The sequence below is a fragment of the Phodopus roborovskii genome, unplaced genomic scaffold (genome assembly GCF_943737965.1).
Source record: "Phodopus roborovskii unplaced genomic scaffold, PHOROB, whole genome shotgun sequence".
Lineage (NCBI taxonomy): Eukaryota > Metazoa > Chordata > Mammalia > Rodentia > Cricetidae > Phodopus > Phodopus roborovskii.
Genome location: NW_026126447.1, coordinates 8,248,794 through 8,275,840, shown reverse-complemented (window position 1 = coordinate 8,275,840; position 27,047 = coordinate 8,248,794). Strand labels below are relative to the sequence as shown.

General features: G+C 35.9%; 1 pseudogene; it reads left to right on the top strand.

Moving 5' to 3' along the window:
* The first annotated feature begins 1,196 nt into the window (after positions 1-1,196).
* Positions 1,197-27,047, top strand: part of LOC127224785 (40S ribosomal protein S7-like) — a 49,521-nt pseudogene continuing 23,670 nt past the window's right edge.

Genomic DNA, 27,047 nt, shown 5'->3' with positions numbered 1-27,047 from the left:
CTACAATATTGGATAAATACTTGAGTTTAAAGCACAAGATAGATATTCTGTTGGGATGAGTACAAAGATAACTTTAATGTAATAAAAGAGAGAAAACTTTACAAACTACCAATGGAAATCAAAACTTGTTTGGTTATTGTGGAAATTGGTAATGGAAGAAAAAAATTAAAAAACTATGGTATTACCACCTTGGGTAATAAAACCTTGGGTATATATGCAGCACACTCTCCATTCTACCATAGAGATAATTAAATGTTGTCTTTATTGATAGACTATTTACAAGAGCTATGAAATAGAAACACCCTAGATGTTCATCAAGAGATACATAGATAAAGAAAATCTGCTACATAGGTATATTCACATTTTTTAAAGCTATAAAGAATGAAGCCATGACATCTACAGGAAAAGTTAATTAAGCCAAATAATTACACACACCCTCACTCATATGCAGAAATTAGATTATGTTTGTCTGCAAAAAAAATAAAAAGGACACTTTTAGATGGAGAAATGGGAAGAACATATCTGAGGATGAGGGAAATGGAATACATGTGACATAAAGCTGAAGAACTACAGTGGGCTAACAGGAGTGCCAGCTGAAAGGACATAAGGCAAATGAGAAAGGAAATGAAAAGAGAGACCAATAAGGAAATATATATATGAAAATATCTAATTAATTTCATGTTTTATGGTAAATAACTTAAAAATTAATTAAAAAGTAAAACAATAACAAAAAAGACAAAATTTTAAGCCAGGAATAAATATTAAGAAAATAACTATATATATATATGTATGTATATATATATATATATATATACACGTATATATATGTACACATGTATATATAATATATATGTGTGTGTGTATATATATATACATAGATATAGATATCTTAAATTAATTAACGTTATTAAATGATTTGTTGAAAATATCCTTTTTATTTATATGGTTGTTTTGCTTGCATTTATGTAGGTGTACCTTATGTCTGATTTCTGCCCACTGAGGTAGGTCAAAGAGGCCATCTGTCCCGAGGGAGGGCTGCTCTCCTGCGGGGGTGGGGTCAAAACTCCTAATGAAGCATACAGCAAGGAGTAGATCAAGCCAGCTATCCAAGAGTTGGTGAGGGGTGGCACCAGTTCAGCATGACCCTAGGATTTCAACAGACTTGGTTCTTGTGACTTCCTGTGGTAACACAGACCATGGACATCATCACAGGACCCAGCTGCTACAGGAACAATGATCTAGACATGACAATCAGCAGCAGCCCAGGCACAGACATCACCATTGACCCAGTGGTGGCACAGCCCACTAATATTAGTATGGCCTTAGAGGCAGCAAAGCCCTTGGACACCAACAGGGTCACAGATCCCTGGCATCTGTACAGCTGTCAGTGACAACAGGGGGCATAGACATCAACCAAGATGTTGGCTAATGCTGGGCCACTGCCCAACATGGCCCATGGCAGCTGGACACCATGACCTGGTATGACAGCACAGGCTACCCATATTGGCATGGTCCTGGTGGCAAGAGTTTATTTTCTTAAAACTCAGTATAATTTTAGCAGAAATGAGAAATAGAAAAAAAACAGATAATTCATAAATACTTCATATGGTTAATAAATATGCCCAAAATTATCAAACTGTGTAGTAATTAAACTAATAGATGCTATGTTTCATCTGAAAATAATAGCTAAGATCAAAACTATATGTTATTTATTTTTCACTGGATGTTAATTTATATAGTCCTGCAGCTGGTCAGATTATAGAGTATAACTATGGAATGATCAACACTTAATGAGACACACATCTTAACTTTTCCTGACATAATTCAGGAAACAATGAAACAGATGGCAGAAAGAAAGAGTCAGAGTTCAATAGGACTACTGCCATAGTTTCTTTGAACTTAACAGGAACCTTGCTTTCATGAAGTCATGAAAGCTATGGCTGCCCACACAAAACTTGCAAAGTATCAAGGTAGTGAACATTCCATCATTGATAGGGGAGGTACTCATCAGGCCAAGTCTCTCAAAAAGGGCTTTGGCAGCGGAAGGATATTGTGCTAAGAAGAATTGATTTTGTTCAAGGAAGTGGCCCAAGTTATAATTCCCATGCTACTATGAGTGACACCATATACATAGATAGCATAAGTTGTACTTGATAGGCAGGTTACTTCATTCTTATTGATCTATTTGTTTGTTATGTTATGATTACTTATTATTTTACATCCCAATTGTAGTTTCCTCTCCCTTCTCTCCTCACAGTCATTTCCCTAATTTCCATTCTGCTCCCCCACCCCTCCATCCAATATTCCTCAGTTTTTCTCCAAAAGAGGATAGGCCTCCATTGGATATCACCCAAACAAGGAATATCAAGTTGCAGTAAGACTAGGCACCTCTCCTCATATTAAACCTAATAACACTAATGAGTATGAAAAGTAGGCTCCAAAAAGGCAGTAAAATAGTCAGAGGCAATCCCTGCTCTTACTGTTAGGAGTTCCACAACAACACCAAGCTACCCAAATGTAACATGTATGCAGAGAGCTTAGGTCGGTTACATGCAGACACCCTAGTTGTCTGCACAGTCTCTGTGGGCTACTATGAGCCCAGGTTAATTGATTCTGTGGGACTTCTTTTGGTGTCAGAGGATTTGAAGCTAAAAAGAGAGTGAATAAATGGGAAGTAAATCTAGGAGGAGTTATGGGAAAGAATGGAAGTGAATATGATAGTCTGAAAGACATTGACAGTCAAAGCTTAGAGTTAAGTTAGTTAGGTTTTTCAAGATAAACAGAGATGTATTTGAGATAGATAGGCATTCTTCAAACCTTTCAGAATATGGCATTTAAAATGGTTGATGGTTTTTCTTGACAATAAGGCACAGTTGCTCCTGGCAACACCACCTGCATCAGAAAGGAAGATGGACATTAAAGAAACACATTATGGAGTTTGCCTCCAATATGGCAAGACTAGCCATTTGGGCAAGATACTGCTCTTGTCTGGACTGTTTGACTTTACGCTGTATACATTGGACATGCAGGACCCACAGAAAAGTCACTGCTGATTCAAGATGGACATTGGTACAGAGTTCCTGCTTCATGGAAGAGTCTGCCAGACAGTCTGCAGGACACAGAGGAAAGTGACTGACAAACTGCCAATACAAGAAGACAGTGTAAAGTTTCCTGCTTTGCTGAAGAGTCTGCCAGACACTCTATGGCCTATGGGCTGAAGATGGAAGATTACATACTTTGGGTGACCAGGCATTGAGTTGTCTCTGTCATTTCTAGAGTTTATATACTATCCTTCTGTGGTCTTTGAGAGACTTGAAGACAGAGAGTTATGGTTATAGTTTTCCTTAGTATTAAAGATAAGTTACTTAGACTTTAGACACACAAAGATAGGATAGATGATGGAATATTTTCTTCAAATCTTGCTAAATGTTAATGGACTATATAGTATTAACTGTGATTCTTATTTGATAACTGTTATGTGATATATTCTGCTATGTTAAGGTTAAAAGCCTTCTTTTTATTTAGACAGAAAAGAGGAGATGATGGGAGATGTCATTCTGTATGTTTCTCATACTGGTTAATGAATAAAGCACTGTTGGCCAATAGCAAAGCTAGGTAGGCGGCACTAGGAGACGAGGAGAAATGAGAAAGTAGGAGAGTCAAGATGGAGAGTCTGGAGAAAGCAGAATGCCAGCCAGCTCCCCAGGAAGAGAAGACCACGTGGAAATACTAGATTAACAGAAATGGGTTAATAATTAAGACAGAGCTAGCCGATAAGAAACAAGTACCAGGCCAACAGAATTATATCAAATACAGATTCTCAGTGTGTTATTTGGGGCTGGCGTGGTGGCGGGACAACTAGGCGGCGGGAGGAAAAACTCTACTCCTTACAGAGAACAAAATGTGGAGATAGAAGGTAATGAGGTGAGCTGTAGGTCCCGGCAGAGTCCAAAGGACCAGGTCTTCTATGAAAATTAAGAAAAGGAATCCTAAAATACTCTAACACAAACATAATGAAACAAACAAAGAAAAAAAGCTATGTGTTTGAGATGATGAAAGATGTTTACATTGGCTGCAACACAAGGGAAGATTACAGATGAACTTGCCATTTGGGGGAAATCTGTTTGTAATTGAAATAAACAAGAAATTTAGTAATTGCTTAACAACTTCTTTAAAGGAAGAGATTAGGCATAGGAAATTAGGCATAGGCAAAGATTTTCATATAAAATTGAAAAATAGTTCAATTTTCCATGTTCTTGAGAGGGCTAATTATAAGAACATTTTGCATTTTGTGGATCCTGGAAAACATCTGATGTTCTCAAATCAATGTTACTTTTTAGTGTCTTTCAGCCTTTTTGATTGAGAATTATTTCTTCAGTTCTGTGCCCCATTTTTTAATAGGGTTATTTGGTGTTTTGTTGACTAGTTTCTTGAGTTCTTTGTATATTTTGGAGATCAGCCCTTTATCGGATATTGGATTGGTGAAAATCTTTTCCCAGTCTGTGGGCTGCCGTTTGGTCTTGTCGACTGTGTCCTTTGCCTTACAGAAGCTTCTAAGTTTGAAGAGGTCCCATTTATTAATTGTTTCTTTCAGTGTCTGTGCCCCTGGAGTTATGTTCATGAAGCAGTCTCCTATACCAATTTGTTCAAGGGTATCGCCTACTTTCTCTTCTAAGAGGTTCAATGTGGCTGGATTGGTGTTGAGGTCTTTTGCTTTTAATATGAACAAATTGATATTTTAACCTATATGTCCTTCATTAAATGAAGTTCATATTATGCATACTCAACTCAAGGTCATTTATTATGTTTCAACTGTGATAGTCTTGCACTTATGGTTAAACAGACACCACCTAGAGATGCCTAATATCTCAACTTTACTGTCATTTTCCTTCTTTTCCCATTAGCTTTGCACAGCAAATACTTCTGTACTTTCTGATCTTAGGTAATGTTTTATGTAATACTAAAGCTGTCCTTACATCATCCTAGTTATCTTCTGGTAGGAAGATTTTGCCTGTTTCTATATATCTTAATTAGTAAGCATTATATTTTTTCTGCTTTGAAACATTCATTTATTTTATTTTGTGTGTGAACATTTTACTTGCATGCACATATGTGTACAACATCTGTTTCTGGTTACTTTAGAAAACATCTCTATAATTGTAGTTCTGAATGGGTGTGAACCCAGGTCCCTGACATGTTCAGTCAGTACTCTTAAATACTAAACCATATCTCTAGCCACCACTCCTATATTTTTCTAACACTATGTCTCCAAAAGTCCTGTAACCTTCACCCTCACAGATAAATAAATACTTGTAATAACACATTGAAATATATATGTAAGAGTTATTCTTTAAAAGAGAATGTTTGATTTAAGAGAGGATTAGTTTGAAGAGAACTGTTATTAGCTCTTATTGTTTTAAGAGAAATGGTGGTTTCTAACATGATAATTTCACAGAAGGGGGAAGGGCACAGACATAAAAACACACACTGTTATTTGAATGGCATGGACATGATATTCCTTCCTCAAACATCTCTCCTGTGGTTTTTATGTTCCATCTGCTCTACTCTCTTCTTCCTTTCAACATTCCCCCTTTTCTTCTGAAGGCGTTCTTCCTGTGTGATACTTCTGCATCTGGGCACTTTCCATAGCTGATCATTACCTCTCTTTCTGAATGGCTACAAAGCTCACAGGCATCCATAATATTTAACTTCAATCTCTTACCTCAAATCTATTCATTATATTTTTGATTCCAAGCTCTAGTGCTACATAGTGTAAAGGTGATGCTTCTTTCAATTCTATCACTCATTCATTTGAACCTGCAAATGCCTTTTCTTTCAAATATGTTCTTTAACTGTTACTGGGCAAGTCAGCAAATGCTGCAATGAAGAAAGGCAGGGTGCTGTTAGGATGGGAGGTAGAGGAAAATATGAGGTGGTATGAAAACTAATAAAAATGTAAAAGAAAAAGTAAATGCAAATAAAAGAAAGCAAAATAAAAATTTATCAATTTGACGACCTTATCAAAGTTAAAATACCCAACCAAAATGTGACAAAGTGTATGGGTGAATCACCAGGGATGCTCAAACCCACAGGAAAAAGCCTTTTGGAGAGTGAGAGAAATAGTCTTTCAAAAGTAATAGCACAATCCTTCAATGGATATTAATATTTCTTCCTTTTTAAGAATGAATAATAAAACAAAATAAAAGCTTTCAACCAAAAAGCATAAGCAATATTATTTCTTATCTTTAACAGATAAAATAGAAAAAATATAATTATGAAAATAGAAGAGAAAATAACTGAACCATAAGTATACATTGCTTTATTTTGTGATTTGAGTCATGGTCTTACTTTTAGCCAAGGCTGGCCTCAAACTCTTGGCCATTTTTCCTTTTCAGGTTTCTTATTGCCATACCTGGCCATAATATGGTTTAATTAATTAGGTAACGAATTAACTATTTATTCAAATGATACATTTTATAAGACGCTGCCTGAACAAATTCTAATGGATATTAATTTCACCTAAGCATATTTGCACACAAACAAATATATTACCTTGAATGGGCTCACTAATTTCAGCTCTTCATTGCCATTGCAGCTATGGTATAACATAAATGATGCTCAAGTATACATAATGCTGATTTCATAGAGATACAGAATGCAAAAATACAGGATTATAGGGGCTTCCATTCACATTCAAAAGAATAATCGGTGAATCAAAATAATACAGGGTATATTAGTTATTTTTCTGTTTGCTGTGATAAACACAATGACTAAATGTAGCTTAAGGAAGTTTAGCCCAAAACAGCTTATTTACTCATATCTAGAGGAATGAAGTCCATCATGGCAACCTAGCTATGGCGTGGCACCAGAAACAGCAAGCTAGAGTTTGCCTTTCATCATATATGGGAAAGAGGAGGTCATGACTTTGATAAATGTAGTAAAACCCCAAAGCCATCCTGAGTGACATACTTACCCCAGCAAGCCTCCATCTCCTAACAGTTCTATAACCTTCGCAAATAGTGACACTAACTTGCAAACAATTACTCAAACATATAAGGTTATGTGTGACATTTCTTATTAAAACCAGGACATTTGCTTGCTGGCTTCCATAGGTTCTTGGCCATACTGTAACTTAAACACTCTGTACACAGCTACTCTTGGTATTTATCTCAAATTTCCTAGCCTCAACATCTCTCTGAAACTGTGGAGAAAGAAATCTAGAAATCCAGCATTCTTTCATCTTTCTTGTCCCTAAAACCCATACCAAGTGGATGACACTTTGGAGTTCAGGCATGGAACTTCTTCCCCTTTGACCACTTTTGTATGTTAAAGCAATTGTTTTCTAGGAGAAACAACCCCTTAGAATCTCTTGCATAGAGTGGAGACATATTTTGGTGGAGTCTTGCTCTAAAATCATCTTCACTGTGTTTCCAGTGCATTCATTAGATTCCATTTAATCAATCAATATTTTAATAATAACAGCCTGTTATTTACAAATTATTTAGCTGCAACTCTAAGTTTACCAGTGTTTTCATACCCTCACTCAATTTCACATTTACGATGTTTTTGTCTTGCTATTTTCACTATACATTTATATAAGAATAACCACTAATAACCATGTCATAGACTTGATGTTACAGTGTCTTAAATTTTCCTCTGCAAACTATTTAACCTGTTTAGCCCAAAATAGCTTTTCTGGATATGGAGAGAGTGTGGCCAGAGTCTTGGAATAAATAACATGACTGAAAGCAGTGTAAGGAAGAAAGAGTTTATTTCATGTTACATTTCAAGAATGATTGGCAGTCAATAAGGGTGGAGAAGCAATGTCAGCAGAAAAAGACAGCAGGGATATCACATTTCATCTACATAAAGAAAGGACAGAGAGAGAGAGAGCAAGAAGCAGGTAAAGGTTACAAACCTTCAAAACTTACTACAATGACATATTTTTCCAACAAGCCTTCACCACTTAAAAGTTGTCAAGAAATAGCACCACCATCTAGTCACATTTTCAAATATATGAGGCTATAAGAATATTTCTCCTTCAAACAGCCATACATTGTAATGTCAGGATTGTTGAAGGTAGTTTCTTAGAAAGCACTGATTATATCTGTGAGGGTTCAGCTGAAAAACATAATGAAGAAACAATTAAAGTGAGATTACAGCAATGTCAAACTCTTACAGAGGCAGCCAAGTGAGTGGCAGTAATTGGAATGATATGAGGGGTACTGTCTATATCCTTGGAGAGTACATCCTACAACCTTATGTTTGCATGGACATAACTCTACAGGATTGAGTTATGAAAATAATTGTATGTGTACAAACATAACACTAATATGCTAAATTGTATTTTGAGTTGTGTTTTCAGTGACTGAAGTAGAGACTTTCTTTTCAATTAAAATGTTATATCAGGTAAAATAACTAATATTTTTAAATTTATAATTTATTTCAATGGACTTTAACGTACCAGTACATTGCATATAAAATGTTAGATTCACATTATGATGAAATTATTGAGATATAAGTATATACAAAATATTTTACAGATGAGTAAGTAAGGCTCAAATGACCACCTATTGAAGTTTAACATCTGCCAATATGGAAAGCAAATTAAGAATCACATTGCCTACCACAACAAATATAAATAATTTAATAATAGTGCTGTGAAAATTAAAATATTGTGAACTATCTCTGGAAGTTGAAAGAAAAATACTGATCCATTACTATTCTTTATTATATTACTAGCAGATTAGATTGCTTTTTCCAGCAACAACATGATTCATCAATAGAGAATATTCTATTATATTAGTCAAGAGCAGACACTTAAAGCCACATAGCAATTATGATTACTTTTTTTCAAAATGATAGTGCCTTTGAGCAGCACATACCATTCTGTCTCTACTACAGTTGGTTTTAATGTCAACTTTATACAAGTTAGAAACACCTAAATACAGAAACTTACCTGAAAATTTGTCCTGGTTGTTTTGATACTTTTTTTTTTGACAAGGGCTTGTTTTATTTTAATGACTAATCCACCCGAGGCTGCAGGCACCCCACTATGTACAAACACAAAGGAAGCTTTTTTTCTTGGTCTCTTTCTCCTGGAACTTGGTTTAGTGGAAGGTAGAACTTGATCTTCAGCTGGTTTGAACTTATAATCAATAAAATATTTCAGATAATATAGAGATCATTGGACATCCATAATATGCACTATTTAAGGAAGTTATTGAGGAAACAAAGGTGATTAGCATAATTCACTTCTTTTTTTTCCACCTTTAATTTTTTATTTCATTTAAGTTCCAACCACAGTTATCCCTCCCACCCCCTCACTTCCTCCCACCCTCCCTCACCTCTCCCCCCCACCTCAGCCCACCCCTAGTCTACTTCTACTCACAGGTAAGGGCTCCCATGAAAAGTTAACATAGTCTGGTACAAAATAGATTGGAGCATGGCCTAGCCTCTTTCCCATACATTAAGACTGAGCATGGCATCCCACCATAGGGAATTGGCTCCAACAAACTACATCATGTACTGAGATTATATCATGGCCCTAATGCCTATGAGCATGACATCTCAATACAAACCTGGTATATGAACTAGCTTGTTGGAACCTATTCTTAGGGTGAGATGTGATGATTTACGTCTTTTAAGATTTAAGGAATTTCATGACTCTGTATATAAAATATCTGAATGTTTGTAAAAATGTAAAGAAAATTACAATGCTGGTTGGTTCTCCTTACCATTATTGAACAAAATTACAGAAGAAAAATGAGCTCAGTAATACAGTTGACTACCTCCATGTAAAGAATCTAAAGGTTTCTATATGTGGGCTGCAAAAGATAATTCTTCCTTTTATCCATAGTACTCAAGATGCAGAAAACTAAACTCAAAGCAAAATCAAATTCATTATACATTTTGATGAGTCACACTTCAACTTTTCCCTGTTTCTCTTTTAATTAAAATATTTTTTATTTTCTGATTATGATTTTCCCTCCATCTGCTCTACCCATAGCCTCTACACATCCCCGCACTTCCTAATCCACACAATTTATATCTCTCTTTACAAAATAAACAAGCAACAACTGTATTTACATATTCCCTTTGTCCATATATGTAGCACTGACCCTGCCCATTTTGGTGGAGATGGGCAGAAGTGACCTGGGGAACTAGGTCTGAGAAGGAGCCTGGGAGTACTCTCTTGTTGGTGGGATGCAGACAGGAGAGCATCCAGTGGAACCTCCTGGTGTTCATCTGTCTATGTTGTATGTTATTTCTCTCTGAATAAACATCTATTCACCCTATTTGTTTACCCTGATCCTTATTAAACCACGATAAACAACAACAACAATAACATAAGACAACATAAAGCACAAAAAACCCAAAAAACAGGACAGAACAAAACAGAAGAAAAAGAACCAAAGAAAAGGCACAAGAAACACATATAGACACCAAACACACACATTTATGTACATGTAAGAATCCTGTAAAAATAAAAACAAGTCACAAAATATATCCAAAGGACCTTAAAGGGAAAAAAGCTCTCATAAAACATTTTAAGACAAAGAACTTCCAATGATACTATTAAGTTCCTTTTGTATTTTCCATCTTCTACTGGGCATGTATTCTCAACTTAAAAAGTGGTGTGGGAGACTCCATTGGAAAAACCTAAGTTCTCATTAGGAAATAATTATCAGCTGTAGAGAGCATCTAGGTTAAGTATAGAGTATTTTTGTTTTTGTTTTGTTTTTCTTATTTTACGTATCTATCCCAGTTCTCCCTATTCTCTTCCCTCCTTCTCTCCTCCCCCCCATCCTCCCATTCCACCCACTACCCCACACTCCAAAGGGAAGGTGATGCCTTCCAGGATGGGTTAACAAAATCTGTAAAGTCATTTGTTGTAGGAACAAGGCCCTCCCTCCTGCCTCTAAGTTAAGGGAATATCCCTCTATGTGGAATGTGCTCCCAAATTCCTTTTGTGCACCAGGGATACATCCTGGTTCAACTGTCAGAGGTCCCTTAGACTGCCCAAGCCATCTAACAAAGACCCATGATCAGGGGGTCTGAGTAGGTCTAATGCTGGTTTCCCAGCTATCAGTCTGGGGGTCCATTAGCTTCCCCTTGTTCAAGTCAGCTGTCTCTGTTGGTTTCTGTTATGAGTATGTTTCTCCCTGCCGGCCTAGTCCCTCAGCTGCGCCAGCCCCTAATAACATGCACAGATGCTGTATTTGATATAAATGCTGTTGGCTGGTTACTAGTTTCTTATCGGCTAGCTCTATCTTAATTATTAACCCATTTCTATTAATCTAAGTACTTCCATGTGGTCTTATCTTACCGGAGAGAGGGGCTGGCATTCTCTCTCCATCCACCATCTTGGATCTCCCTACTACTTCCTCTCTCCTCCTAGTCCCACCTATCTTGCTTTCCTATTGGCCAACAGTGCTTTATTTACTAACTAGTAAGAGAAACATATTTAAAAAATAACATCTCCCATCAGGTTTTTGTAGCCTAATCTTGTCCCCATTTTCTTATCACTCCTCTCTCTCTGCATCTGGATTCCAGTTCAGCACAGTGTTTTAGCTGTGGGTGTCTGATTTTGTTTCCATCAGGTACTAGATGAGGGCTCTATGATTATTCATCAATCTCTTTATCAGGTAAGGGCATTTAAGGTAGGCTTTCCACTGTTGCTCATATTGTTAGTTGTGATCAGTCTTGTATGTCTCTGGACATTTCTCTAGAGTCTTTTTTCTCTTCAAACATATAATGGCTCTTTATATCTACTCCTTTCAGTGCAAGGACCCAATGTGGAGCAGACTTACACAGGATCTTTGCATAGTGCCAGTCTCTATGAGTTCATAGGTGCATCAGTCCTTCTGTGTTTGGAAGCTCATCTTTATGTGATGTCTTCCAACTACTCTGGCTCTTACAATCCTTCACAGGGTTCCTTGAACCCTGAGGTGTGGGATTATTTTGGAGACATTCAATTTAGGAATGAGTATTGCAAGGTCTCTCATTCTCTGCACATTGTACGGATATAGGTCTCTATTTTTGTTCCCATCTACTGCAAGAGGAAGCTTCTTTGATGATGGCTCAGCAAGATTCTGATATATAACTATAGCAGAATGCCTTTAGGAGTCATTTTATTGCAACATTTTTTTAAAAGAACAGTAGTGTTTGGTTTTTCCCAGGTCCATGATTTTCTGGTCTTTGGTTCTTGGCTACCCAAGAAGCATATGGGATGGGTTTCATCTCATTGTGGAAACCTTAAACCCAATGAGTTATTGGTTGGAGCCTCCCACAACCTTTTTGTTACTATTGCACTAGCAGGTCTTACGAAGCAGAGTCAACATTGTAGATTGAACAGTTGGTAGTTGTGTTGATGTTTACCTTTTTTCTTTGGTAGAATGCAAAGTATTTTTCAGTACCAAGAACACTAGTCTGTGGAACTTTACTTATCATATTCAATGAGTTATCAATCTTGTAGGATGTTGTCAGTTAAAGGGCACAGATTAAAAAGGATGGAATCCTGTGACTTGGAATGGTGATATGTAGGAGGACTCTAATGATGTTGAATGCATTGGATTCTATAATTATTAATGGGTCTAAGAATTGGTACATCCTATTATCAGATGCTACAACTGCCTCTCCATCTCTACTGGCTACAACTTTGCCTAAAAGAATTAATCCTCCATTTTCTAAAGAGTAAAAATGACTTTCTCTAAAGGATATGTCAATCACAAAAAAAGCTTATGTCCTTCATGAATCACCTATTATTTCTTCTAGAGCTATAACTAAACTCAAATCTAAGCCAACAGGGTGCAGCATTCCTCTCTAGTCTTTGTTTCACTTACTGCTTCCAGATTTCTGAATTGAGATCCTGCCCTGATTTTCTGGATGATGAACTACAATATCCATGATGAAATAAACCCTTTCATCCCAACATTCCTTTTAAACATAGTGTTTTATCACAGCAATAGTAACACTAATTAATATAGTCTCAAAAGTGTGATATGTGCAAAGAAATCGCTTTCGAGTTCATCAGTGAGCAAAGCACTATGTAGCAATTGTAACACTATCAATAAAACGAGTAATAAAATGTGATTGAAGAGTAACACATAGTAACAGCAATCACATATGGATATGAATACATATAAGAAGAGACGACAGGACTTTTTACCCAAAAGAAATAAAATAGAAGCAGGATAATTGACTTTACAGGTGATCAGCCTCAAAGAGATGAAGAAAAGAAGTTTTCTCTGACAAATAATTGTCTGATTAGGATTTCTATCTCCTGTAACAAACAGAATTTCAGGATCTACCAAGATCCATGGAATAAGAACCTGATTTTAACCAGATCACCAAGAGATTTTTGTTATGTAAAAATTTATGATGCGACAAGTAAAAGTTTCAAAAGTCATGAAAGTTAATTCTCATTCCACACCTGTTCTTTGTCTGTTGTCTAATTCCTTACCTAAGAATTTCTAAACAACTGACCAAGGTTTTAAAACTTCTCAATTATCTGTTTTCCCATCAGTACCCTAACTCATCTTCTTATTTCTACACTAGTACAGGACATTGGTAATTATAAAATGTTCTAATTAATGAATCCCCTGTCAAAGAATAAGCAGTCTTTGCTTATTTGCTGAAGTTTATGGTTGGTTCAGGAAAGGTTTGCTGAAGTCTATGGTCGATTCAGTATTTGAGAAATTCTCCCTATCCCAACCATCACTCAAACAATCAAGTGCACTGTGAGAGACAATTAGAAATTATTATATATAAAATATATTCTACTTAAGGTTGATACTCTCATAGAGATAATACTGAAGAAAGAAGTAGGCAACATCACAAAGACAGGATGGAGAGACAAATAGAATTTCAATAGATGTAGTTTGTAACTCATATCTGCCTGATACTGTGGTTTAACATTCATATTTCAGTTTATTACCTGGCAGAGACCACCACAGAATGAAAGAAAGCTCCCATTCTGGAGGTAATTGTTACATGGTGGAACAAAAACAAACCCATCTGCAGTATATTTACCACACTACATATTTATGAGTTGGGTTTAATTAAAAGCTAGGAACACTACAGCTATTTTTTAACTAGATGCCTGTTACCTAGTGTCAAATGCTTGGTTTTAATCACACATTTTTATATCATTGTGACCTAGATCACTGCCTGTGACATATGAGATAGTGTGTTGTCTTTTCTGAGAAGATGTAGCAGGGCTTGATGAATGTTTGCTCATTCCTAACCTCATTACTACTAGCTTCCCATCCATCTAATAAAATGCTGTGATAGAGAGTGGAGCAGTACTATAAATCATAATATTCCAGACGCTTCCAACAGATTCATTAGAAATGCTGCCTATATATATCACAAACAGAAAGTCAACACACAACACACAAAGTAGGTAGCAGCTTCTTCCTAGTTTCACCTGTTTTCTGCATCCATTCTCTCTCCAAGGAACAGATATTCCTTTTAAATGTTTAAAAAATCATTCACTAAATAGCCAAGTGTTTCCATGTTCTAACATATCAGACATAAAGCTGATGAACATAGTGTCACAGTTAGGTTCTATTCACTATGATCCTTATTCATCTGAAAGAGCTAAAGGTGAAGGCAAGAGGTGTAGCATAGCTAAAGTAGTTTGGGTTTTATAGTATTGTCATAACTGTGTTAAACTGAGTAGAAACATTTAGGAAGTAGAACCCTGCTGAAGGAAGTTTTTCCCTGGTAGGAGTATTTGAGGGTTTATAGTTTCACTTCACTTCCTGATCCCCCATTTTCTGTGTGATAATCCCCTAGCCTTGTTCACTATTGTACTGAGTATTTATCTCTCTATTCCCCTGGACACAGCAAAGGTCAGGTCATAAATACCGAGTGTCTGCTGAGAATAATGGGAAATGTTAAATACCTTTTAATACTAATTATATATTTCTTTGTCATTCTCATTCATGTATAATCTGATTGTTCTGATGCCCCAAATCTCTTATTTCCTGTATTGCTCTGTTGATCCATCCCAATTCCCTACTGTTTGTCTTCCTACACTCATGGCCTTTGTGTGTGTGTGTGTCCCTATGCATGAGGTCAGGGCCCTCTCTGTGATAATGATAGTTTGGGACTGCCCACTGGAGCCTGCTGGGCTTACCAGTGGGTATAGAACTGTTAAATTGGCTCTGTCCCCTAGAATCTACCAGTAGTCAATAGTTCAGCATTAATGGGTAGGGTCCCATGAGTCCCTTCTACATCTATGACTGACTGTTATCATGGTCTGTATTTTGTTGGTTCTGTACAAATAATCTTAGCGAATGTAAGTTTATATTTACAGTGCCCATGTTAGTTAAAGAATGGCATTTCACAGCCACTGTTCCAATCTTCTAGTCCTTTCATTAATTCCATTTCCATTTTCCATTATGTTATCTAAGCTTTAGATATCTTGTTTAGAGCTGAATATTCAGCCATTGTTTACTCTCAGTTTCCTGGGCACCTATGAGTCTAAGCATTCATGTTGTTCACTCCATAAAGGAGCTTCCTTTATTAGGATGGATCATTTGTCTTTGGCTATAAACATAGATAATGAATAGAAAGCAGTTTAATGTTCTGTCTGTTTAGCAAAATATGTATAGTATGATACCACTGTAGAAGCTATGACCTCTAAGTTTTTGAAATTTTTACCAGCTTTACAATATAAGGTCACTTTCATTGAGTGGTACTAAAATCCAATCTATGAGGCAAATGACAATGACATAATAATTAAGTCACTACAGTACATTTGTGCACATCTTACATGGATTTTGGCATTGTAATTTGTAAAGTTCATGGCTAGAAAGCACCATTGGTGTTTTTTGTTCCTCAGACATCCACCTCCACACTTTAAGGTACTGGAAAGCTCACTCATAGAGAGAAATCTTGGAGCTCTGTTTCTGCCTTATTATTATTATTATTATTATTATTATTATTATTATTATTATTATTTGTAAGGAGTCAGGTTTTTCCTCCTACTGCTGGTCTTGTCCCACTGCTGCGCCAGCCCCAAATAATGCACAGAGACTCTGTATTTGATACTATGCTGTTGGCCAGTTACTTGTTTCTTATCAGCTAGCTCTGTCTTAAGTATTAACCCATTTCTATGTGTGTCCACGTGGTCTTACTGAGAGAAGAGGAATGGCGGTTCTGTTCTCTCCAGACTCTCCATCCTGACTCCTCCTCTCTACTTCCTCTTTCCTTCTTGTCTCCTAGTCCCTCCTATGTTCCTTTCCTATTGGCCAACAGTGCTTTATTCAGTAACCAGTATGAGAAACATATTTACAGATTTGCATCTCCCATCAATTATTATTATTATTTTTAGTTGAGGTATCAGTGTATATGAAAGTAAGCTCTTATCATCTAATTCTTGTGTCCAAAAAGTGGAAAAGCCAACACCTGTATTGTGTGGGGACCTCTTGGTTCCACCTGACCAAGGATACATAAAGAAGTATACTACAGTCGGTGTTGAGATTTTTGTTCAGTATCCAACTGTTCTAGGAACAAAATTACCTAATGATGCTCTTCATCTCCTTTCAAGTTTTTCTTTTTTATACATTTTAATTGGGTTTTCAGATAATATGTTTCCAAATGGCTTTTTTTATATCTTCTTTGTTTTGATTATGACCGTATTTCCTATATTCCCATAATCCCCTCACTCTGTAGTCCAGAGTAATCTCTCTATACCTTCTTCTTACCTATGTTCTACTTTCCCACCCTGCTATAGGCCTCTCTACTTCAATGACTTCTTTCTAATTTCCTATCTTCCTCAAGTATGCCAAGTTAAACATACAAAGCAAAATGATGAAACTAGAATTCACAAATTAATAAGAACAAGCAGTGTTTTTTTATTAACTTTATTATGCTATTTTGATTTTTTCATTAACTTGATATCGATAGAGTTATCTAATGATAGGGAACCGCAGTTAAAAAAAAGACAGGCATAAATTGTCCTGTAGACACATCTAAAGGTATTTTCTTATTTGGTGACTGATGTAGGAGTGTTCAATACATTGTGTAGAGGTGGAGCTGGATGATATAAGAAAGACTGAGCAAGCCATGGAGAGTAAAACAATAAGGAATTCTCCTTCATGGATCCTGCTTGAGTTCCTGACTCAGGTACTAGCTTGCTTGACATCCTGTGCTGATTTTCCTCAGTGTGTGTGGTGATATGTTAGTGTCTACCTGATTGACATTTACCTGGAAGTGTAAGATGAAATATACCTTTCCCATCCCATGTTGTTTTTGTTTCTGGTGTTTTACACAACATTAAACGTCTAACTAAGACACTGAATTATTTTACTCAGGTTTCATCCATCATCCATATTTCTTGAAAATTTCATAGTATCATCTTTTTCTATAACTAAAAATATTTCATTCTGTATTTGTACCATACTTTTGTCATCCATTCATCAGCTTCTAATATCTATCTTTTTAAGAATAGAGAAGCAGTGAATATGAACATATAGAAATCTCTGTGAGAAAAATCTACATTATTTATCTATTTATTTATTTATTTATTTTTGGAGTATAATCTCAGGAGTTTTCATTGTTTTGTTTTTTTAAATTTACAGTCCATAAAATTTATAGACTTATTTCCAAATGAGCATGATTTTACTCTTCCCAACATTTGTTTTTGTGTGTTTGATGGTATACTGTGGGAGAGATCTGCTACTTAAGGATACAGTTCACCATGTCTAGTCTGCAGAAGACTCTCTATTAATCCTATTTGGATAGTGTCCCTAAGCCTGGAAGCCTGATTTATTTGGGCAGTCTATGGGGCCTCTGGCAGTGGACCTAGTGTATGAATGGTCATTGAGGGCCCATTCCCCATGGTGGGATACCCTTAACTTAGAGATATGTAGAAAGGCCTAGGGCCTACCCAAAATGACTTGACAGATTTTGATTTTCCGTTATGGATGGCTTTACCCTCCCCATGCAGTGGATGGGGAATGGGATGGGTGGGTTGGTATGGGGCATGGGAGAATGGGAGGGAAAGAGAAGCGGAATCAATATGTTTAATAAGGAGTATATATTAAATTATAAATAAATAAATAAATAAATAAACAAACAAACAAACAAGTCTTATCTTAGTGAAACAGTGAGTGCCACAGTTCTTCATGGAACTGTGGTTGGAGGTTTATACATAGAAAGACACATACCTCAAGGGCAGCTTTAAAAGGAGTGATAACTCAAACATGCTATATCTGTGGATCTTTTTCACTTAAGTGTGACTTTTGACACAGTCCCCTGGAAATGCTCCCCTCTTAATATCCATATGATAATTGTGTTTCAGCTGCATAGCATGACTGTGCTGCCAAATGCCCCAGACACTGTCACCATCTTATATATTCCCCTTTCTCTGAAATAAATGTTCTTTCAAAGTATGTAAAGTATTGTGTTAGGATTTTAATGGGAATCACCTTGTATCTATATATTGCTTTTCCTAAAATGGCCATTCTTGCTATGTTAATCTTACTGATCCATGAGCATGGGAGGTCTATTTTCTGATATCTTCTCTAATTTCTTTCTTCATGTCATACATGAAATTCATGTCATACAGGAGTTTCATTTACTTGGTTAGAGTTACAACAAGATAGTTTATATCATTTGAGGCTATTGTAAAGGGTATTGATTCTCTGGTATCTTTCTAAGTCCATTTATCATTTGTATATAGGAGTGCTACTTATGCTTTTAAGTTAATATTTTATCCAAACACTTGGTTAAAAGTATTTATCAGATGTAAGTGTTCGCTGATAGAAATTTTGAGGTTGCTAATGTATAAATATATACATATGTATAACAAATATCATGTGTTATTGTTGAAATTTTGATTTTTTTCAATTTGTATTTATTTGATTTCCTTAAGTTGTCTCATTGTTCTAGAACTTCATATACTATATTGAATAAGTTAGGTATAAAGTTACAACATGTCTTATTCCTGATTTTAGTGAATTTTTTGAGTTTCTCTCCATTTAATATCATGTTGTTTATTTGCTTACTGTATATTGTTTTTAATGACCCTTGCATCCCTGATCTATCCAATACTTTTATCATGAAGGGATGTTGAACTTTGTCAAATGCTTTTTCAGTATCCAATAAGATGATCATGTAAAATTTTTCTTTTAGTTTATTTAGATGGTGAAATACATTTACTAACTATCATATATTTAATGATCTCTGCATCTCTGGAATGCAGTTTATTTGGTCTTGGTGAATGACCTATTTGATGTGTACTTGGGTTTCATTTGCCAGTATTTAGAATATTTTTTTCATCTATGTTCATGTGTGAAATAGTTCTGTAATTCTTTTCCTTTTCTTAGTTATTGTGTGTTCTCAGTACCTGAGTGGCTATGACTTCATAGAAAGAATTTGGCAAAGTTCCTACTGTTTCTATTTTAAGAAAAAATGAGAGTATTGATATTAGCTTTTCTTTGTAAGTCTTGGAGAATTCTACATTAAATCCCTGTGGCCATGGCTTGCTTTTTTTCTATCTATCTTTCTTTCTTTCTTTCTTTTTTTTTTTTTTTTTTTTTTGGTTGCATGATACTTAATGATACCTTCATTTCCTAAGGTATTATAGGTCTATTTAAATTGCTTATCTGACCTTCATTTAATTTTGGTCAGCAGTATATATTCAAGTAATATGTTAATTTCTTCACATTTTCCAATTTTGTGGAGTATCGGTTTTCAAAGTATGATCTAATGATTCCCTGGATTTTCTTGGAGTCTGTGATTAAGTCCCAATTTTCAGTCATGATTATGTTAGTTTGGCTATTCTCTCTGCCTTTTAGTTAATTTGGATAAGGGTTTATCTATATTGTTAACTTTCTCAAGATGCAACTCTTGTTTCTTTTATTCTTTTTATTATGGATTTGGTCCTCAGTTTGACTATTTCCTGTCCTCTCCTCCTCTTGCATACATTTGCTTTTCTTTGTTCTACAGCTTTCAGATGTACTGTTTAATTATGAGATCTCTCCAAATTTTCCATGAAGACAAGTAATGGTATGAACTTTCCTCTCAACAGTTTTTCATTGTGTCACATAAATTTGGGTATGTTGTTCATTCATTACACTGGATTCTGGGAAGTCTTAAGTTTTTTTTCTTTACTTCTTCCTTGACCTGCTGGTAATTGAGTTGAGATTTGTTCCATTTCCAAGTGTTTGAAGGATTTCTGCTCTTTCTCTTCTTGTTGAAATCTTTCTTTAATAAATAGTGGTTTGATAAGATAAAGGGGGTTATTCAATTTTTTTGTGAATCTGTTGGCACTTGCTTTGTGACCAAGTATACAGTCAGTTTTGGAGAAGTTCCCATAAGATACTGAGAAGATGGTATATTCTTTTGAATTTGGGAGAAATGTTCTGTAAATGTTTGTTTAGTTTCTATCTAGATAACCTGCCCATTGGTGACAGTGGGGTGTTCAAATCACCTGTCCATTGGTGAGAATGGAATGTTCAAGACTCCAAGTATTATTGTGTGGGTTTTGATGTGTGATTTACACTTTAGTAATGTTTCTTTGACAAATGTGGGTGACCTTACATTGGTTCATAGATGTCCAAGACTGGGTATCATCTTGGACTTTTTTCTTTTGATTATAAAATGCCTCCATCTCTTTTTTTACAAAGTTTGATTGGAAGTATATTTTATTAACTTGGGATAGCTATACCAGCTTGCTTCTTAAGGTCTGTTTGAATGGATAATGTTTTCCTAGCACTTTACTCTGAGATAATGTCTGTCTTTGATGTTGAGATGGGAAGCATATGACTGTCTTGAGCCAGAAAAGTCAATTTTTCCTGAAGTTTTGGCACCTGGAACATAAATGGGTCTCTGATAAAAGTTGGTATTCACCAAGACTCCTTTCCTAGACTAAGGATCTACATCCTGCAGTGAGTAATGTCATCTCTGCAGCATATCTTGCTTATTTGAAAAAGAAAAAGTGTTCTGAGAGGCCATAAATATTGCTTCTGAGTCACTTAAACATCAAAGGATTCTTATCAAAGGTATACAGATAAGTTAGTGAAAGGCAGTTAGGAACAACTACATTAAGATTTTCTAGAATAAGCAATGGCATATAAGGCATATAAAATAGATAACTAGGTAATGATGTAATCACTTAAGCCCAATGGCTTTGGAATTGTGTGTGTGTGTGTGTGTGTGTGTGTGTGTTTGTGTATGTGTCCACTTTTCAATACTCTCTTTCCTTACCAAAAGTTAAAATATTTGCTATTTGTATCAAAATACATATAAATTGGAAGAGCCTTACAATATCTCATAACCAAGAACATAGGTCAGAGGACTCTAAAATTTGATTTTTCTAATATTTGTATATAAGGGGAGAAAAGAAGGAAAAGCTGACTGATAGTTCAATATGAACAAAAGACTTAAATTTTGATTTTGAGTTGAAGAACATTTGCTCTTCATGAAGAATATTACTTCATTGTCCTCAGTTTTCCCATCTATAAGTGGACTTATTGATATCAGATGTACTCAGATCTTTGTATTCTCGCCCTTAAAAAAGTATACATCCTTGTGCTTCCATTTTGAAAATGGTACATATGCAACTTTTTTATAGTTTAAGAAAATATTTTATCAAACTCTTTTAAATTATAAAAACTGAAAGAAGAAATGTAGAATACCATATAACCAAACTAGACCCTAGGAAAATCATAAAGTAAAATGTAATTTGGGAACTTTACTTGTCTCTCTTCTCCTACTAGTACTGCATCCTCTGATGGATTGATTTTCACTCAGCAGTTCATTAGTAAACTCATGATAAACTCTAATATGTAGTACACAATGCTATTTTGCATAAATAAGAAGTAGTGTAGGGTGTTTCAACAAACCAACTCATGTCAGTCAGAAAAATCCAGGAGTTACATTTGAAATGTAAGATTAGAAATTGATGGGAGTCAGGTATGATATCTTTTGATCCTCATTAGTAAAGTCAGATAGTTACTCTACATATATTGCAGATTAATTATCTCCTTAAGACTTCTTACCAAAGCTCTTTTCTCATTTTTAATGTTCCTGCCAACCATTTTTTTTAATTTTATATAACATAGTCCAATTAAATGAAAACAAACATTTATACACAATATTTGGGAATTTGGGCGTCGTTCTTTCCAAACTACTTCCTGCTGGTAAGGGGCGCTGTCTTGGGGGGATTCGAAGAAGATTCAGATATCCTGGCTGTAGTGTGCAGGGCTGTTTTGTCCAGCTGTTTTGAATGTAGGGATTAGCTTGTACTCTGTTTCAGGCGATCTGGCGTGATCAAACCACATTAGTCTGGAAGGAATCCACATCTTTTCATTTTCTGTGGAAACAAAAATAGAAATCCATTTCCCCAGTAACTTGTCCTCCAACTTAAATTTTGGAGTCAAAGCATTTTTTTTAATTTAATTTATTGATTTACATGTCAATCCCAGTTCCCTCTCCCTCCCTCCCAACCTCCCTCCCTATCCCCCAGCCCTCCCTCCCTCCTTCCCTCCCTTTTACCCTCTCTGCCCTCTCACATGCACTCTAAACACCCTCCCCTCCCATCCCCCCACTCCAATTCCATATGTAGGGGAATGCCATCCAGTTGGGGTCATGTAGATCTGACAGGTCCTGTGAAGTAGGGACTAGGGCTTCTCTCCTGTCTCTAGAATAAGGCAGTTATCCCTCCATGGGGGATATGTTCGCAAAGTCCTTTTGTGCACCAGGGATACATCCTGGCTCCACTGTCTGAGGTCTCTTAGACTGCTCAGTCCTTCTGGCTGAGACCCATATTCAGGGGGGCCTGAGTCAGTCCCATGCTGGCTTCCCAGCTATCAGTCTAGTGGCCATTAGCTCCTCCTTGTTCAGGTAAGCTGTCTCTACGTGCTTCTGCCACGTGGTCTTTTCCTCTCCATCTGCTTCTGGCTTCATACCTGGAATGCAGGGATGGTTTAACATATGAAAATCTATCAATGTGATCCATCATATAAACAAACAGAAAAAGAAAAACCATATGATTATCTCCCTAGATGCGGAAAAAGCCTTCAACAAAATTCAACACCCTTTCATGATAAAGGTATTGGAGAGGTCAGGGATAACAGGAACATACCTAAACATAATAAGAGCAATATACAGCAAACCAACTGCCAACATCAAACTGAATGGAGAGAAATTTAAGCCAATTCCTCTAAAATCAGGAACAAGACAAGGCTGTCCTCTTTCTCTATATTCTTTAATATCGTACTAGAAGTTCTAGCTAATGCTATAAGACAACAAAAGCAGATCAAGGGGATCCAAATTGGAAAGGAAGAATTCAAACTGTCTCTATTTGCAGATGATATGATCCTGCCAACCTTAACCTGAATTGTTCCCTATAAAAAAAACACATGAGTGTTCTGATGGAAAAGAAAATGAAGGTTTATGAAGTCATGTGTAATAAAACTATTCTCTTGCAGCTCTATCTCTACTTTGGCTACTCGATACTGAAGATTACCACAAAATTTACCAGGTCTTCCTTTCTAAAGTTTTAAGGAATCAGATTAGTATGAGTCTATATTTCACCTTGATATCTAATTTATCTCTTAGAAACCAATGGTATCATAATATTTTCAATAAATTAATGATATAGTTACCTTATAAGATAGTAAATTATCATACTTAATGACACAGATAAAGCCAGACGCAGGAGTCACATTAAGTCTTTGGGATTTACCAATACTAAGAAATCAGAAGATTTTGTCTTCACACATAAAATAATTGCTTCTAATATTTAGGAATGTAGTTTACCTAGTGTCTAGTAAGCTTGGAACCTCCTGCTCTGTTCCTCAATACTACATACACAGAGTGCTAGGACATGCAATTATAATCCTCACACTTACAGTCATCATTGCTACAACATAAGAGAGAGGATACTTGACATATATGACACTTGGTCTCAAAATAATTCCAAAAATAAATGCTTATAATGTGGATTCTAAGTTATTGATGGTGATATTTTATGGAATAAATATCCTCATGTATTGTCCAAGTTACTGTTTTTATTGCTGTGATGAAACACCTTAACAAAATAGTAAGTTGTAGAGGAAAGGATTTATTTGCCTTACTGTTCCACAACACTGTTTACTATCAATGGAAGTCAGGACAGGAACTCAGGGAAGGATCCTAAATGCAGGGTGTGATGCAGAGGGTGTACAGGGGTGCTACATACTGCTTGCTCTTCATGGCTTTCTGAATCTGCTTTCTTATAGAACTTAGGCCTACCAGCACAGGGATGGCCCCTCTCAAAATGGACTGGGATTTCCCCCATCAATCACTAATTTAAAAATGCCTGACAGGAGGGAGGGCCTAGTCCCTTCTCTAAATGACTTGACAGATTTTGTTGATCCCTCCTGGAAGGCATCACCTTCCTTATGGAGTAGAGTGGGAAATGGAATGGGAGGGTGGATGGGGGGGTATGGGTGGGAGGGAGAGAGGAAAAGAGGGAGGGAAGGAGGGAGAGAGGGAGAGAGGGAACTAGGATCGATATGTGAAATAAGAAAATAAATAAAAGTCTGTCAGCCAGCTCTTATGGCAACATTTTCTCAGTTAGAGTTCCCTACTTCAGATAATTCTACTTTGTATCTCATGTTGGCATAAGATTATCCAGCACAGGCACTTTGAATAATTTCCTTTGTTCCTTTGACCAAGAACATCACATTACTCTCTCCATTGTCATGGTCTAATACCTCTTGTACCCCTTCTTCTCCTTCTCCTTCTCCATCTCCTCCTCCTGCTCTTCTTCTTTTTTGCTTTTCTTCTTTAATTTGTAGAGCTTTTTGAGAATTTCATATTTTATTATTGAAATTATGTTTTATCCTCCTCTACTTCCCCTCCCTCCAAATCCTTTCAGAACTCCTTCACCAACTACTTCTCGAATTTGTGCCGTCTTATTTTTTCTTTGTTAAATATGTACACATATAAATACAAACTGCTGAATCTTTTTAGCATTACTCAGGTGTGGATTCTGATTTTAAAGGTGACCTCTTGGTATTGAATAAACAATTAGGGGTCCACCCTTGTTTCAGACTGTTTCTTCCTCTCTCAGTAGTCCTTAGTTATTTACAGGTTTTCAAGTAGGTTTTGGGCTCTGAAATATATTCCATATCCATGATCATTTATCAACTGGCCTTAATAAGGTGAACAGCATGGTTGGTGACCATATTAAAATTGTAGTAGTGCAATTTCCTGTTATTTATAGAAAACACTATCTTCCAAAAACATGCTGGTCTTTACTCTTACATTATTTTCTCATACCTTTCTGCACCATTCCCTTAACTGTTGGGTTTCTGTTATAGTTGTATCAGTTGTGTCACAGCACCTACAGTCCAAGTTTAGAATCATACTTTTCTGTGGGCCTAAGTATTTACATTTCAGTTAAACATTATATAGGTTTATAAAAATGACAGTAGTTGGTTCTTATCTATGTTCCATGGCCTTATTACTCATAAGTTGTTGGTTAGGCTTATAATACCCAGCATGAATCCCCTATTATTAAATAGGCTTTCAGTCTACTTAGAGAACTGTTAGTTATCTCCAAGATAGAAGTGCCACTATTTCAACTTTGGGAGGTATATCTTGCTATGTTTCTCATTGCTGTGCTCCTTATGCATCATAACTGGGTAGGACTATCAATTACCTTTCTCCATTGACAGCTTGTGTAGTACCTTCCAGGACCATGAGATCTAGTTCTCAAGGAGAACACTCCCATGTCAGATCCAGCTTTATTCCTCCAACTCCTCTGTCTGAAGTGTATGCTATGTTTGGCAATATGTTATAAACTTTAAATTCTGGGCAATGAACATAACCTATATTATTTTGAATATCTCCAGTTAAAATGGCTATTGATTTTGTCTTAGGTGCCTTTTTTTATTTGTGTGATAAGACACCATGACTAAGGTAATTTATAATAGAAAGATCTTTGTTTGAGTCTTAGAGTTTCAGAGGGATTGAGTCCATGTCCATCATATATATTTCACTGTAGCAGTGACTGAGATCTTACATGTTAATACATGAGATTACATGTTAATACATGAGATCTTACATGTTAATATGAGGCATAGAGAGCTAACCCAAAATTGTGTGAACCATTTGAAACCTCAGTCCCACACACAAAGAAACCCTGTCTCAAAAAAAAAAATAGAGAGAGAAAAGAAAAAATATGCAAACACAGTATATAATTCCATCATAACATATCTTTATTGAGTAGAACAGATCACTTTGTTGTGATGGGAATGAAATGATTGTGTGCTCATAAATTACAGGTATGCTTCAATAATGCAATAAACCCACACTCTCCATTTATTATATTATGATGAGAAAAACAAATTTGTATTTTCTCATAAATATGAATTCTGAGATGTTTGAAGTTCATTAAATTACAGTGCTGCTAATATATTTCACTAGTTTTAAAGTTAGTTTCTTCAGCCATCTTTAGGCACATGAGCATAAATTCCTTTGTTGCAATCTTAGCAATGACCATGTATGAGCAGTCTTTATATGATAACACTGACTTAACTTTGGGGGTAACTTTTCTATTACATCTCTTTAATTAAAAATATTTATGAAATTGTAGAGTAAATCATTTAATCACAGTTGGTACTGAAGTAAGTTAAATGATTCTAACCATTAAGAAATAAAGTAAAGCAATAAATTTTATGATGAGGCTGATATAAAGCACAACTACTGTTCAATCCCCCCATGTTGAAAGTTAAAACATAAATCTAAATATTCAAGTTATTAGATTTCATTTCTTATTTAATCATTAATAATACACATAAAATGTTTTATGTGTGTCTATTTTAAAATACACATATTACAATTTGCAAATCCACATAAGATTTTTATCGTTAACAGTTTTTTGTTTTGTTTTGGATTTTTGTTTTTGTTTTTTGAGACAGGGTTTCTCTGTGGCTTTGGAGGCTGTCCTGAAACTAGCTCTTGTAGACAAGGCTGGGTTGAACTCACAGAGATCCTCCTGCCTCTCCTTCCTGAGTGCTGGGATTAAAGGTGTGTGC